The sequence below is a fragment of the Mus musculus genome, chromosome 2 (genome assembly GCF_000001635.26).
Source record: "Mus musculus strain C57BL/6J chromosome 2, GRCm38.p6 C57BL/6J".
In the NCBI taxonomy this organism is placed as follows: domain Eukaryota; kingdom Metazoa; phylum Chordata; class Mammalia; order Rodentia; family Muridae; genus Mus; species Mus musculus.
Window position 1 is genome coordinate 145,362,315 of NC_000068.7, and position 13,035 is coordinate 145,375,349.

General features: G+C 43.1%; 1 protein-coding gene across 2 annotated transcripts in view; it reads left to right on the plus strand.

Moving 5' to 3' along the window:
• Window positions 1–13,035, plus strand: part of Slc24a3 (solute carrier family 24 (sodium/potassium/calcium exchanger), member 3) — a 474,392-nt gene that overhangs the window by 194,540 nt on the left and 266,817 nt on the right. The gene's annotated exons all lie outside the window — the stretch shown is intronic.

Consider the following 13,035-nt stretch of genomic DNA (forward strand, 5'->3'; position numbering starts at 1 on the left):
TGTCTACTATGTAAGCTGTGACATGGGCTCATTACTGTGGTTTTGATTATATTCTAGCCATCCAAGTGGCATGTATCCATGTTTTTCTGAGTCTGGGCTCTTATTGTCATGGCAGTTCTGTGAGAAGTACAATATCTACTCATCTTCAAAGAATGTCAATGGGAGGGAAACATCATACCTCATCAGTGCACTAGAGACAGTTGAAAGATGCTTTCACAAGATGCTTGAAAAAGGGGAGCACCAGCTCCCTGATTAATTGCAGAAAGCATTTAAAGTCTCTTAAATAAGGACAAAGACTTGGATAAGAGATGAGAGCACAAGGATCAGTTGATTTTCCATGAGGAACTATGACAGACTTTTAGCTCCCCTCTGCTGTTTTATGGAATCATAAGACCAGCCCCACCCTAACCTCAGGAAATCTGTAATGATGCCTCCTCTGATATGACCCAAGAACATTTGACTCAGGTATGAGGCAGGGTGAGAAAGCTGGGTGAGGCCTGCGATCTACAAAAACGTGAGTGAATTATTTTCATTCTGTGTGGTGAGATGTCAGCATGACACCCTGAAGTAGAAGCCAGACCTGTGCCCCTATACATAAAATGATGGGTAGAAACTGATCAGTTCAGGAGAAGAATCACACATAACATTGGCCTTGGAAGTCTCCAGAAAGACTGCTAGATCCTCCTCTCCTGCATGAACTCTCATCCATGAAGCCTACTGGGAGACAGGCTTTTCCACCATAGAAACAGAGTTTTCAGTCAGCACTTCAGCCCCATCCCTCAAACATAAGTGTTCTGCAGAGAATCACCAGGCATTTGAAGGGGACAATCAGGAAAGCAAGACAGAAAGAATTCTGTAGGTAACAGGGATGATGTGATGACACACAGAAAAATCAAGAAAATGATAAACAAAAGATGAGAAGGGAGAGAGAGGAGAAGGGGGGGAAGGAAAGAAAGAAAATGAGAAGGAATAATCATGGATCTAATAGAAGTTATTATATCATGGAACAAGAACAGCATGATATTAAAAAAGGAACAAGAGGAAAATTCAATAGAACCAATGAAAATAAAGGACAGAATAGCAAAAGCTCCCATAGCATACTGGCAACATAAAGTCCAAATCTCCCAGAAAGTAGAATAAAACATCAGTGAGAAGTTAGAGTACTGGTTTAAAACAAAATTTAAGAACCAGATAAGTAAGTGTTTCCTAAACAAAACAGAAAACAGAAAGGAATCATCAAATAAAAACACAAGAAAGTATCCTGCTCACAGTTATGGGTTGTTTACTTTGAAAGAGCTCTTAAATGTCCCTCACAGTGAATTTTTAAGAGACCCTTATATATAGACTATTTCATCTAAAAGGAGCCAGAAGTCACTGGAGAAATGCTTGACTTGAGGGCTGAGACAAGACGTATGCAAGGCAGAACACTGTGTCAAATGAAACAAGAAAATGTTCACTGAAGTCTGGCTTGGCAAGGACTCAGGAATCAGTTTGGAGCAATTCCCGTTGGCCAGAGTGTGATGATGCCAGCATTCCATAAAATAATGACTGCAGTGTACCAGGTGTGTTTCAAACTAGAAATTGACTGCCCTTCCAGAGGTCCTGAGTTCAATTCCCAGCAACCACATGGTGGCTCACAACCATCTATAATGGGATACAGTGCCCTCTTCAGGTGTGTCTGAAGACACCTACAGTGTACTCCTATATATTAGAAAAAGGCAATGATCCCAGCACTTTGGAGGCAGAGATGGGTAGATCTTGGAGAGAAGATGGTTCAGCAATTACGAGTACTGCCTGCTCTTCTAGAGGTTCTGAGTTCAATTTCCAGCAACCACATGATGGCTCACAACCATCTATAATAGGATCTGATGCTATCTCTGACATGCATACTCATAACATAGAGTAATCATATATATTAAATAAATAAATCTCAGCAGTTGAGGGCCACTGTCCGTCTATCAAATAGGTTAGTTCTTCTGTCCTGAAGGTTATCTTGGGGGAGAGGATGGGAAGGAGCTGGGAGTGGAGATGTAGCTTGCTAAATTGGATCTTCCCAATAACTGCCCTCTATTGTTTCTTCCATGTTGGGAAATGGCAGTGTGAATACATCCCTCAGTTCAGACTTATGTGTTGTTTATGATAGAGGTCAACAGGCTAAGAGATTAACGCCAGGCCTCACAATGCTTACTTCAGTTTCTTGCTTGAACTAGAAAACCATTCTAGGAGGCAGGTGAAGGAAGGATTCAGGAAGAGAGACAGAAAGCTGATTAAGATACACTGATTTCAGGGAGGAATTTGTGTAGTAGGCAGCTGGGGCTCCATCCTCTGAGAACCTCTGGGCATCTGTAAGGAACATGACTTGGTGTTTTCTCATACAGAGGCAAGGAAACAGGAGTGGCCCCAAGTAGTTAAGTCATTCTTAGTGTACTACTTACTGAGCATGTTCACTGGCCAGAGATCATGTGTAGCCTGGATCAAACTGACTGTAGGCAAGTCAGTTTCTCCCATCCAGCCAGCTTAGAACAGGGCTCAGAAGAGAACCACACCAGTATAGCCCCAACTCTAAGCATGTAGCTGCTACACTAAATCACTTTTGGGGGGTCTTCCATAAAGTTCACATTTGGAACTTGGTGAGAGAGGAGCTGGAAGATCCAGGAAGCATTTGCCTATATTGAGCACTTATCAGATAGTGTGTGGGTCTCATGCTCAGTGTGCCAGCAGGGGTCTGGGTTCTGACAGGGGCTGCCCTCCAGAACGTTGCAGCCAGCTCTTAATCAGATCTAATCCTGTGCCTGTCCAGGCGGCTTTGGTGAAAATGCTGACAGTAATCACAAACCCTGACTGCACAATTAGGACACCAGGAGACTTTAGAAAATCCACTGATTCCTCTGCTCCCTCTCCAGAGCAAGAAAGATAACTGGCTGGTCTACAGCAAGTCCTGGTGTGGAGCTTCAAAAATGCCCCCAAGCAATCTAGTGAGCAATGACACACTCCTACCAGAGTTCAAGTTGCTTAAGCAGAGAGTCCCCATTGCAAGCAAGTATTATTTTAGCAATCAAGGAGGAATTTCTCACTTCTTACAAAGCCCCATGGAACTGAGAGGAGTGTGAGACTCAGCAGAGGGAAATGTCAGGAACTGCTTTTGCCTACAGATCTAAGTAGAATGATATTGTGTCATTGAATAGTGGTGGTGGGTAACTCTTGTCATCTACCCATAAAGGCTTGCTTATATCACTTCAGGTATGCTGGCTTCAGTCTCCACATCTATAAAATGGGTATATTAGCAAATGAACCATGGACATAGCATGGGCAGGGAAGTTACAACAGAGGCTTTTGCTCTCCATCCAGCTAAAATGGCCAAGAGCAGTTCTGTGTTATGAGCCACAAGGAAGTTACTTTAGCAGATAAGAGAGTATTCTATTTCTTCTGCCATGTGCAGGTCAGCCAGACTCCATGTGAGAGAAACACTTGAGAAGCCAAACATCTTTCTTCTTCCAGCTTTTCCTGCCTAGCCCATGCAGTCTCAACCATGGAAACTGCACCCTAGCAGCCAACAACAGTGACAAGTCGTAAAGGGCCTCTGAGGCTGAAAGAGATGCTGTGGTCAATAGGACAGAAGAAAATGTAGTTGAGCCACTTACAGACTTGTAGCTTGCTTCTTTTCCAAAGAATAATCAGAGGAAGAACACCCTTCAACCCAGGGGTTTTGTTGGGCCTGAGCAGCAAGAGGGTTGGCACAACTGTGTTTGCAGCTTCCATCATTTCCATTTCTTTTTGAGCTTGGGCACTGAATGGTGTTGGTATTTTGAGAGTTAAGCAGTTATTATTAATAACAGCATAATTCAGAGGTTAGCCCAAGACAGGTACCAAGAGAACCTTAAGCCTGCTATCTAGGCAGAGCAGCATGATCAGTTACATTCCTCTCTGTCCCCATATTAGGTGGAATATATATATATATATATATATATATATATATATATATATATATATATATTTATATATTTATATATTTATATAATATATAAATAGTATATTGTACCTGATTTCTGAAACACACATACACACATTATATTGTATTAGGGGGTAAGGGTTTCCCAATACTTCTAAGAGACTGTGAGGAACACAACTTGGAATTGTCCCATCCGGGACAAAGAATCAGGATTCTCTTTCCCCTCATTATTTGAAGGTCACTTTGGGGCTGCTACTGAACAGAATGACCAGTCATGTGTGCAAACAGGGTCCAGTGTCTATAGGTGATTGCCAGGTGAGTCCCACAGAGTGTGCAACAAAGTAGTAGTACAGTTACAAATGTAAGCAAGTTCTACCTGAAGATCTTCCTGGTTCCTGAAGGATAACATTGCTGAGTATGTTCATACTTGGTTTCAAAACACAAACTAGCACCTGACAACAGCAGCAGGTGCCTGAGAAACTAGCACCTGACAACGGCAGCAGGTGCCTGAGCCTTGAGAGCGGAGAGGAGGGTGTTGCAGTGCTATACAGAAAGGGCGTTGGTTTCATAGAGTCTCTTGTCTGGGGTGAGTCTGAATGAAAAGAGACAGTAGGAAAAAGAAGAAATTTTAAGGGTGGATGCAAATAACTGAGCCATTGGAGAGATAGGAAGATGGGCATAGTGTGGTGAGAAACAGCAGCCAGCTGGGTGTGGCTGGGACAAAAAGGTACAAGGGGAATGCGTATAAGGAAGAAGTTACCCAGGTGAGAACTGAAAATAGATGAAACAAACAGGACCATCCTTTCCTCTGTTAAAGAGCAAAGGTGCTGCACTAGCACTAGTTCCACCTTTTCACTCTCAAACTTCCGGGCCATAAAAGTCTTACAGTAAATAACTGTATGCCCCACACATGGACTCCCAACTTGTTAGCAGATAGAAGATTGCCTTTATCCTTTTTTTGTTTTTGTTTTTGTTTTTAGAAGCTTTGAAAGTAGGTTATAGGCATCAAGACTTAAATGCTCGAGTATCCACTAATAGAAAGAAAGGACATCCTCTCATAAGCACATTGCGATTGTCACGGCTGTGGAATCAAACATTAATACAATACAAATATACAATAGTATATTGTACCTGCTTTCTGACATTAAATGCCTTCTGGACTGGATTTCCTATAGGACCAATGCTTTGTCCAGAGTTATCTAAAAGAACTTCTTAGCTCTCTTGCTCTTTGTCTAGAGTTGGTCAAGAAAGATATTTTGCATGTGGGACAGTGGCTTTTTATCTCTTTTAATGTAGAATAGTCTCCCATGTTTTTCTTGTTTTTTGTTATTGCTATTGTTGTTGTTTTGTTTTGTTTATGACATTACCACTTCAGAGCATGGTGTGGTGGTCTGCAGTCCCAAACCACACAATCTAGTAAAATCATGACTCAAATTAATATTACATTTAAAGGTCAGGGGATGGATGTAGGTCAGTGGTGATAGAGTACTTGCCAACCAAATGGAACATGTGAATTTCATCTCCAGAATTAAAAAAAAAAAAGCCAAACAACTAAATAGCAGAAAGTTAGTTTGTAGAGCACCCCATAGTATTGATGTGTACATATTCCCTCTCAGTAAGAGTGTGTTAAATATTTTTGGCCAAATGACTGTGCAAAAGAGCATATCTTTCCCGTTGTACCACAGTATGGGACTCATGATGCCTATTTTGTCTCTAAGTTGCTATGCTATGTTGGTTCACTTGGCTGTGTTGCCATAGTCTCTCCACTTTAAAGATGCATGTGAACCTTTCAAATTAAGGGCAATTCTACAATGCTTTTGTCCCATTTGCTGCTTGAAATTCTTCTTACAGAAAAATCTCCCACCACACCCCTTAAAATCATTGTTGTAGATGCACAGGCTCATCTTTTATTGGCTACACTATACTAATTAAGGACATTGTTAAGCTTCTATGTATTCACACTGTCCCAGATTGGGCCAAAAGGAGCCCTTCAAAGGCAGCCTCTGTGCCCCTCTTCAGCTCTGAATACATCTAGGCTTTCTGCCTTGCTCGGGACTTTTCTGATCTAGGTTTGGAGTGAACTTCTCAGAATAACCTGAGTAATCTGTAGTAACAATGCTAACATCAGTAGCTTAATATAAAAATGTGATAGTTCTTTGTGTCTCTTCCCTTTTAGACTATGGCCTGCTGTAGGTTCAAAGTGTTTAATTAAGAAATGATGAAATATATTATTTATGTCTGTGTTTATAAATGTGAACAATTAAATTCAATTATTTACAGCATGATGGGGGTTCATCTTAATTTTATTCTTTGGGGAAAAATGCATTTCTAAAGTCAATATTACATTAAATTATGCCCCTAATCTATCTCCTAGCAATGAGAATTTGGGTTATTTCCAATAACTTTCTATCACAAATAATGCTGTGGTGAATTATTTCAATGTGTGTGTATGCATCTTCTGGATAAACTAAAAGTGTGGTTGCTGTGCTAAAAGTTAGAGGCATGTGCAATTCTGTGAGCTGTCCACACAGGCTAGGCCACTTGGATTTGCACCGGTCTCTGTGACAGTGTGGTTTTGAGAAGAAATGAGGTCAGGCATAGGGGAGGGGTTCAGGAGGCCCTGCTGTTGTCCAGGTGGTTGCCTGGAGGTGGGACTAGGGAGGGAAGGGACGAGCTGGGTTAGAAGCTGTTGATTGGATTGGGGAGAAGAACAGGGAGACAAAGGAGAAGCAGGATTGGTAGGTTAAAAGGATAAGGGAATTTAAAAACCTAACCAGGTGTTAGGATAAGGTAAAGAGGCAATTTGGGCTCCAAATTAAGATGGGAGATAAAGGGAAGGAGAAGACACATCACCTGTATATGTCTCGGTGTATATTCAGGCATGGACATCTATCTGTTCGTTGCTCTGAGTTCGTGTGCAGTTATTTGTTTATATCTGTGCTATGTGAATTAGTGTGTGCGTGTGTGTGTGTGTGTGTGTGTGTACATGTATGCATACTCCCACATGGGTGTGTGTGCACATACATGTACCTACTCACACAGGTACTAGAATGAGCTCAATCTGAACATGCAGAGTTTGGGGAACAGACTCTCAGGAGACTGCATATAAAATAGAGTAGGGCTGGTACCAAGGAGACCCTTCATGAAGAGGGCACTAAAGACAGTGCTCATGGGTGAGGTTAGTCAATAGCTGCATCCCCAGGCTGCACACAGGAATATCAGTGCCCTGTGTGATTTTTCTCAGATGAGCAAGAATACTTCTTTATTTAAGTTTAGGACCATCTCATTAGAAGAAATAGCTAGAAAACTGAAGAACAATGCCTTGAACCTATCAAGTGAAGATGTAACTGAGCACCGTTAAACATTAATTGACTTTGTTTCCTAGTTTTCAGCATGGCACATGCGTTAAGTATTCTACTCAGAGGCAGGCACTGCTGCTCTGGTGCCAGCTGAATCACTGGGAAGTCAACTGCAGCATAGGACCTTCATGGGGCTATTGTTGGTGCTGCTTTTTGCTAAAAGCCCCACCTCTCTTCATGCCCCCCTTTCTCACATGCCCATTCTGAAAAAATCCTAGGGAAGATGATGTTTCATGGAAGGAAGTATTTACCAGAGGTAGAGAGGTCTACAAGGGAGGAAATCTTTTCTTATCATGGTCCTGTGAGATCTGTCAAGTTCCCTAGAAAGAAACCTCCATCTTCCATCAGAGGAAATTTTTATATCCTGGGGGGTTGGGGGGGGCGGTCAGTTCATGCTCTCAACAAAAGGTGGGCCTGTGCATTCAAGAACACCTTTAATTTCAGTGGACACATTTTAGGAGTCAGCAAAAAATGTTACTATCTTGTGGTAGTTTGGAAAAGAATGGCCCCTATAGGTCATATATTTGAATACTTAGCCATAAGGGAGTGAAACTCTTTGATAGGATGAGAAGGATTAAGAGGTATGGCCTTGTTGGAGGAAGTGTGTCCCAGATGATGGGCTTTGAGGTTTCAAAAGCCTGTGTCAGACCCAGACCCAGTCCCACCCTCCCACCCCCCTACCTCCAGCCTATGGATATGAGAGTAGCTTTCAACTATTTCTCCAGCACCATGCCTGCTACCATACTCCCCATCACAATGATAATGGCCTAAGCCTCTGAAACTGTAAGCAAGCTCCCAGTTAAATGCTTTGTCTTGTGAGAATTGCCATGATCTCGATGTGTCTTCACAGCAACAGAACAGTGACTAAGATATACTTATCCACATGTGAAATAGCTGATGACACACGTATGAGACATACTGCTAATCCCATGTGTTTGTAGAAACACATCTGCAATCTTGCACTGGCATGTTCCTGGTTTTGTGCTGTGTCTAGTGCACATCACTTAGCCACTCTTTTAATTCTACTGACACTGGCAGAAGCCCAGGGTGAGGATTAGGCTTAGAGTAAAGGCTGGGATTAGGTGAAGGGTTAGGTTATGGCTAAAGTAAGAATTGTGGTCAAGGTGAGGGTTAATACTTGAGTGAGAGTTAGGAAGAATATCAGGTTTGCACATGCACATGGATCCACCAAAGCATGGCTACAACTCTTCCTTCTGCTGTCTTGTGATTTGCCTACAGCAGCAGTTTTCACACCACTGAAATGTAGCCCTTCTCCTTGTTTGTTTGCTGCTTGAGAAGTCAGCAGGCTCGGACTCCAGGAATGTATTTGGCAGACTGTGAGTCCTGTGCCTTGAGTAACTAGCAGGAAACCCTGACCTCTCGAAAGTAACCGTCTGACTCAGGCTCCAGGAAGTAAAGGCCACACCTCCAGGGACTAAATTTGAGTTACCCAAGTCCAACAACATAGACTCAAGTAACCCTGAATTAACATGTTCTCTGACAGAAGAGGTTACACTAGCTTTTATAATCGAAGAAAGAATTATGTCAGAATATTTATCAATTACAATAGCAGGACATCAGGTGGACCAGCTATAGCAATGAGGTGTAGTCTACTGAGTCTATTTCAAATGATTCCCTCTGCCTTTCATGGCTGATAAGAAAGTTAGTATAATGTATTACAAGGCTAAAGATAGCCCAAGATCCTTTGAGGTCTTGGCCTACACTCCATCTCTTTACAATCATGATGTTCCAGCCAGCCAAGTTCCACTATGCCCCAGAGGGTTGAACATATGTGGGTCAGAAGAACTTAGTTTACAAGGGCACCACTGAACCAGCAAGGGCTGAAAAGTTCCCAGTCTGAGAAGAGGATGTGGAAGAACGTTGACTCCTAGATGATGGAGTCTTGTCTGGCATTTGCCAGCAGATACTGCTTTCCCATCAGCAGAGATGACTATACTACAATTGCATCTCTCATCTCCGTTCTTTCCTGGAGTGGGTAGGGGTAGCTTAGACCATTTGTGGGTTTTACCTTGGAGACAGAGGTAAAGAAGCCCTAGCCTGAAGTTTTGAGTTCTGACTCCTTCCATGTACCATCCTTCCTGAGTCATGGTCTTGGGCAACTTGGAACCTACCTGAGTGCATCTCCTTATGACTTAAAATTGAGCTATTGTGTGCCCAGCTCAGGTGGTGGCTATGAGACAGCTTTGTTCATGCAATGCAGTCTTGGAGCACAAAATACCTTTAGTGTATGCATACCCATAAGTGAACCCTGGGCAGATTTTAGATATAGCTCAGACAAGGTCCTGAGCATCAGCTATTGTTCTCCTCGGGTAGATTGATCACATGGTACTTTCTTCTCTCCAGGGTTTTCTTCACCTCCCTCTACTGCCTAGAATTTTAATGGGAAATACAATATTTCATTTTAAATGTTATTGTATGAACTTGCTTATTTATTTATGGTGCAGTGTACCTGCCATGATTCATGTGTGGAGGTCAGAGGACAGCTTGCAGGAGCGGTTTGCTCCTTCCTGTATGTGAGTTCAGGGAGTGAACGCAAGTTGTCAGGTTTGCCTGACATCTCTACTTATCAGGACATCTAGCTGAGCCTGGAAAGACACTGTTTTCTTTTTTTGTTTTGTTTTTTTTTTTTTTTTCTAAAAAAAAAAAATTCTGAAATGACTGCTCCACTGATAAGCTGCAGTTGTTATCAGAAAGTTTCATTTCTCTGAAGATTGCTGAAAGCAGGAAGAGATGTGGACAGTTGACAAAAGCAAGCACCTCACTGCCCCCCACCCTGTCCACTTTGTCTCTATTAAGCTGACCCATAGAAAGCAGTCAATATTTGATCCCTTTTGAAATATAAGCATGACAATTTCCTGTGCTCAACCTGACAACTTCCAAGAAAAGAGAATTTAATCTTGGCTCAGGGTTATCCAAAGCAATATTTGCAGTGTTGTGACCCTCGTGTTTATGGTGGAAACAGTAGAGAGGAAAAACCATATAGAATGCCACGTAAATTAAATGCCTAGGTAGAACTTACTGTGCCATTCTCATTGCTGTTTCCCCAGGCTCCAGGCCTTTGTTCTTTCTTAACTGTAATTCAGCCTAGGAAAGAGGCCTGTACACAGGTAGCACTGTGGGAATTAGATTGGAATTTGCTGTGTGTCCCTTTAATATGCTGCTTCCTTTTGTTGACAGTAAGGTCCTCAGAATGTTGCCTTTAACACCCTTCTGACCTGCTAAATAAATACTGCCCCTGGCCTTCAGGTCTACATATGCTTCATCTCAGGGCATTGGAACTCTGTGGTCATTGGTGATCAGCTGTCCAGCCTCTCTCTTTATTTTTGACTGACCCATATAACACATCTTCTATGACCCTCGATAGAAACTCATCATTTGATTTCAAATTATGTCACCCTAAATTTCCTCAAAGCAAATCTCTCACCTCTAGAGCAGCAGTTCTCAATGTGTGGCTCACGACCCTTTTGGAGGGGGGTCGCCTAAGACCATCAGAAAATAGATATTTACATTATGCTTCATAACAGTATCAAAATTACAGCTATGAAGTAGCCATGGAAATAATTTTATGGTTGGGGTCATCAGAGCATGAGGAACTGCATTAAAGGGTCACAGCATTAGGAAGGTTGAGAGCCACTGCTCTAGAGGTCCAAACACCTGAGTGTTAAACTCAGATAGTTAGACAGTTGATAAATGGGGTCAAGGACTGTGAGAGAGCCACCTTCCAGCTGCCTGGGGGCATCCTGTAAGATGCTGTAGGACGCTGTGGGAGCTGAGGCTCGTGAGGCAAGCAGAGAGGGGGAATGTAGGCTCACTTCACCTCCCCTCGCATTGAATGAATCCTGTCAGCTGAGACTCAGCCATGGCTTCGGTAAAGTGCACCTTTGGACTGTGGGGGGGGGGGGGTCCTCTGTGAGCAGCATGGCCAAAGGCATGTCTGAGTGCATTGGGGCTCACAGAACAGAGCAAGTAGGACTGAAGCTGAGAACATGAGTAAGTAAGAGGGACACACACACACACATACACACACAGAAAGAGCTTAGCATATGCACTATTGCAGTCAGACCAGGAGTCTGTTGTTGAAAAGAAGGAACACAGAGGAAGGGGGGAAGTTCAAAGTGAGGAACAGCAAGAGTGGATAGAGAGGAAAGAGGAGGTGGTGGTGGAGGGAATCAAGAGTAGCAAGGAAGGAGGGGGCTGTCCTCTCAATTCATTTGGGTGGAAATTAAAACCTAAACCTGTGCTGAAGGGTTTTAGTATCCTTCAGGGAGAACGATAATGGGGAAAGTAGTGCATAAAAGCACAGCTGATCCATTTGGCAGCTCCTCTCCCTCGAGATGCTCCTGCCTCAGGTGGTGACCACACACAGTGCACACACACAGGCATACACGCACGTGTATGTATACACATGCAAGCCACGCATAATGCCTGTATGCTCAGATGTGGACACACAATGCATTTGCATGCATACACACTTAGATGCACATACACACTTAGACACACACACACATAGAGCAGGGAGGAGAGAGGAAGGGAGGGATGGGGCAGGGAGTGGAAGGGAGGGAGGGAAAGAGCATTGTCCCAGTGATTTGACCCTGGTCAGTAGTGAAGTCTCCACAGGATTATACCTTTTGCTTATGCCTACCTTCAGAACCTCAGCCCAGCTACTGCTATCTTTGCTAGAAATAAATGGAGCAATTACTGCTAACTTTGGGGTAGGGCCATAGAACCATCCTCCTGCAATTGGTGAAGGTTTTAACTGACTGGTTGTGCAGTAGAAAGGGGTACTGAGGATGACAGCAGTGGCTTTTGTTTGGTCTTCATTTGTCATTGTAAGACCATCCATTCTGTAAGTTTAGGTCCTTCAAGGAGCAGATACAAATACACGCTGAAATATGTAAGTGTTTGTTAGGGAACTGCCTATAAAGGGCAGCAGGAGCTGAGGAAGACATGAAGATATTGTCTGATCTGGAGGGAAAGAGGGAGCAAGAGGAAATGCTGGTCTTCTGGAAACATCTTTTGGGATAGAAGTGAAGTCTAGGGAATGTTCAGCAAGACCACTAGGGAGTCCCTGAGCTCTCAGTAAGGCCCACCTACTCAAACATGACTAGAAATGCCCCATCCATGAACCTATGGGCTTCTTGACCCTTAGCCCATAGGTAATGTGTGTTACCTGCAAGATAAGCTGTCAGAGCCTCCTTCCTTTGATTCTCCTGAAGCTGCCCATGCAGAAACACAGGTCCAATCAGCAGTAGGTCTCAGACCAGAACCAGCAAATTGGCTGTTCACTCAAGAAAAGGCTTGTTTTAAACAAACATAAGAAGGCAAATGCAGGCAAATAATCATTCGACACAGAATCTGCTGTTTGTCTGGATTCAAGGATATTTCTCTCCGTGTCCAGCTGGGCATCACGTGGCATTCTACTGCCAACACTGGGGGATATGGGATCAAGCTGTGACAGGGAGTGTCTGAGGGGAGATGCATTAAAATCCCTGCTTCACCTGGTGTCTGGTTAAGCTGAGCCAAAGCCATGAGGGAGCAGTGACTGAGGTCACAGGAATGTCAAAGACATTTGCACTCATAGTCTTTAGCAAAAGCCAAACCCCAAGACAGGTATTGTGAGAACAATTATTCTACATCATTTTCACAACATGATATTTATATGTTCTCTTAGCAACCACCCTACCAAACAGTGGAAATTTCAAAGGC